Source organism: Humulus lupulus, chromosome 8 (assembly GCF_963169125.1).
Source record: "Humulus lupulus chromosome 8, drHumLupu1.1, whole genome shotgun sequence".
Taxonomy (NCBI): Eukaryota; Viridiplantae; Streptophyta; class Magnoliopsida; order Rosales; family Cannabaceae; genus Humulus; species Humulus lupulus.
Genome location: NC_084800.1, coordinates 51,499,737 through 51,503,546, shown reverse-complemented (window position 1 = coordinate 51,503,546; position 3,810 = coordinate 51,499,737). Strand labels below are relative to the sequence as shown.

The 3,810-nt window shown below is 26.3% G+C and overlaps 1 long non-coding RNA gene across 1 annotated transcript; it reads right to left on the bottom strand.

The window, feature by feature from the left end:
- Nucleotides 1-384: 384 nt before the first annotated feature.
- LOC133793785 (uncharacterized) lies at nt 385-1,518 on the bottom strand. Its single transcript, XR_009874954.1, has 2 exons — nt 1,140-1,518; nt 385-1,047 (listed from the first exon to the last, which is right to left on the bottom strand). It is a non-coding gene; the product is annotated as an uncharacterized LOC133793785 (long non-coding RNA).
- Nucleotides 1,519-3,810: the final 2,292 nt, after the last annotated feature.

The window sequence follows — 3,810 nt, the reverse complement described above, 5'->3', positions numbered from 1 at the left end:
TAATTGTATTTCCCATACTTTATAAGAAAAGTATAGCTCTTATATTTTTGTACATTAATATTTTTTAAAAAATCTCAATTATTATTGGATGAATAATGTATTTAGTTGAAGGACTCCCTCCCATTTCCACTAGAATTGTAGTGGACGTGCATTGATTAATAATAATAATTATAATTTCTCAAACAATAAATTAGAATCTGTTTGACATTGATATTAAAAAAACATATATAATTTTAAAAATAAAAAATTGCTCTCAAATAATAAAGCGAGGTGTTCAGTATTTTTGAGAGAATAACTTTTTAGGATATAAAAAGTTGTTTTTTTAATGTATTTTTCAAATTTTTTTAATGGAATATAACATTTTGGCTATTTTGAGAATTCTCATTAATAAAAAAGTGGAATTTCTTGCTGTATACAAAATAAATTTTGTAGCTGAATACAAACATTTTTTTCTTCCCCACGTATATAGAAGTAGATAAATTGAAATTAATTCTAATTCCCACGTGAAGAAAAAAAAAATAAAAAGTCTTCGAGAAAAAAATAGTCTTATTTGACCGCTATACATTGCTAACATCAAAAAATAGAATAATTAGCACTCTCGAGCAACAGACCAAACCGCTAGAGTAGCTAAAGTCGTGATAAACCCCATCAACAAAAAAAGGTCCTACAAAAATTCCATCTATTCCAAACCTCTAAGAAATTTTTAAAAATGGATAGTTTTGTAAACTTGAACAAATTAATCCCAGTTTCCATCAATCAATTTTTTAAAATGACAAAAATACCATTGACTTAAAATAATTAATAATTAAAAATATTTTTTAATATATTTTAAAATATAAACTAAATAAAAACAAAAGTTTAATTAAATTTAATATTAAATTATTTTTCCTCACTCTCTCTTCAACGTCATCATCTTTGTCTTCTTCTTCGTCTTCATTCTTCTTCTTTCTTCTCTTTCTCTTCTCACCATCCTCATCTTCTTGATGGATTCATCAACTGATTCACCACTTATTTGAAAGCAAATGCATCTTTTTCTATATTCAAGATCTGAAGACAAGATAACCCAGTTGATGGTATAAAGTTTGATAATGAAGAATATTTTACTAAAATTGAAAGTTTGTGAACATCATAAAACCCACCAATGAATCTACAGTGCCCAAAATGTAATCGAAGAGGATTTTACTAAACTTAGAAGCTTGTGAACATTAGAAAACCCAATATTGGATCTACGATGATGCCAAGCTGCTCTTGAAGGCGCCCACACACCCTTGACCCCATCCTGTTGCCGTCGACGACAAAGCCGACCAAGTTTATAGTTATGCACCAATCCACTTACTAGCCTCAACCTCGCGTCATTGGCCCATCGTCGCCCAGATCCACTCAAAGCCAACGCCTTTGACCAGGCAATACCCAGCCTTTTGTCGATCTACAGTGGACCTCTGTTGATGGTATCTGCTTTGACGGGAATGGGAGAGATGGATGAAGATGAAGATGATGAGAAGAGAGAGAGAAAAAAATAATAATTTAATATAAAATCAATTAAACTTTTGTTTTTATTTAGTTTATATTTTAAAATATATTAAAAATTTATTTTTAATTGTTAATTATTTTAATTCAAAGGTATTTTCGTCATTTTTAAAAAATTGTTTGACCAAAAAATTGGGCACGAGATTATATTTTATTCCATTTTGCAAAATAAAAACTTCAAATTATCACTTAACAAAACAGATTGAATTATTAATTTTTACATAACTCGGGACAAAAATAGTATTTATCTTTTTTTAATTATTTTCTCTTACATGAATTTCTTTATTATTATTTTTTTTATTCTTATTTCTTCTATATTTTTTTTATTGCATCACTTTCTCTCCCATTATATTCTCTTGTATTAACTTCAATTTCTCTTAGAAATTGTGTGGTAAGAACAAAGAAATTAAGATTGAATTCTATATAAGGTATAGAAAAGTAAAAGGAAAATATGGATTGAGTCCCTGCCTAAATTTATTTATTTGGTAAATTGAAAGGAAAAGGATGATAGTAATCATATTTTATTGTCTAGGATAAAAAAGGAAGAAGGGAATGATGAATATTTATTATTATATTTAGGAATAATAAAATTTTAGCCCTTTTTTTTCAAATATGCGATCTATCTTGTGTTTTATTAAATGAAAATTCAGATTCTGTATTTTACAAAATAAATCAAAATAGTACCCTAGACTCAATTTTGGTCAAAATATTTTCAATTATAAGATCAATTCTCGGGTCATTAGTGATGCGATGAGTTCAAAGAAATAAAAAATGTGGTTGAGGAGCTGAAAATAAAAAACTATATTTTTTTTTTTACCAAAATTGAGTATAAGATAGCATTTTGATCTATTTTGTAAAACACATTGTCCGAATTATCATTTAACAAAATACATAATCAAACTAGTATTTTCCCTTATATTTATCATATTATCTATATTATAATTATTTATTTACTCTTATGGATAAAAAAGAAAACACAAGTAAAAGTTGATCTTTTCTTCTCACAACCCCTTGTAGTCCCTTATATTAAGGAATGATTATTTCTTTTTCTAAATATGTTTAATAATTATTCTATTCAAGATTTTTTTTTAAAGTTAATAAAAAAACATTAGCCAAATATCTTTTGTTTCTTGAAAATAATAAAAATTGTTTTCTATTTTTTTTATCATTTGCTTAAACCAATCATAAAAAAAATAATAATAATAACATATGCATTAAATAAATCTCACTCAAACAATCAATATATGCATAAATATTATTTCATATATATGAATACTTTTAGATTAATTCTTTCGAATAATTTCTCCGAAAATTGGTAAGTATAAACATGACCTTATTCCAAGAATTGCATTGAATTGAATGTGGATGCAACAATCTATCTATTGAGTAATGATATGTGTGTTGGAATGATTTTTATTTATTTTTATGTAGATATAATATTAAACAAATTAATATGAGATAATCTAGAATATATTTATAAAATTGAATTAAAAAAGAAACAATGATAAGAATACTTACAGCATACGCAGCGGAATGAATGAGTCATTCATTCAGTTTCTCTAACCCTTGTATCTTTTCTGTCGTAGAGTATTACCAAGAAATTGATATCTTCACAGTCTTCCAAAGTATCCTTAGAATCACCTAGACTAGAGTGGGCAATTCTCAGCACATGAGATAAATCAGAGATAATAAGAGAAAATAACTAAGAGGCTTAGAAAATGACTTGTGTTTAGGGAGAATCTAAAAAGCTATCAGAAACTTTGACTTGTGACTTCTGAACTTATTAGAACTTATGTTTTCATCTCTCAGTTAGCACTCATTTTATAGACTCAATTATGTCATTTTATTTAATTAAAAAATCAATAAAATAATAGCCAATAAACAGCTCTAGGTCAAAATTATCATGGGCTTTAAGCTCGTGAAATTTTCCATATGATTATTGATTTAATTAATTAAATAATTATTTAAATCTTTTATCAAATTAATTATCTATAATTTGAACTTTGATTTAAACTTATTTATTAATTTAGATATCAATTTATCTTAATTAATAAATTTACCATAATTTCTCTTTTCTTTTCAAAATTACATAACTATGTGAAACTATCCAAGATTTACCTGGTCAACTTTGATAATTCTAATTGATAATTAAATCAATCTAGATGATTTTATCCAAGGTACAATGGGGACTATGGGTATAATGTCCCAAATTTCCTAATAGGGTTTAGGACCTTGATTAGGAGGCCGGGAGGGCCATAATTGATTTATCATGGTATTAAATGA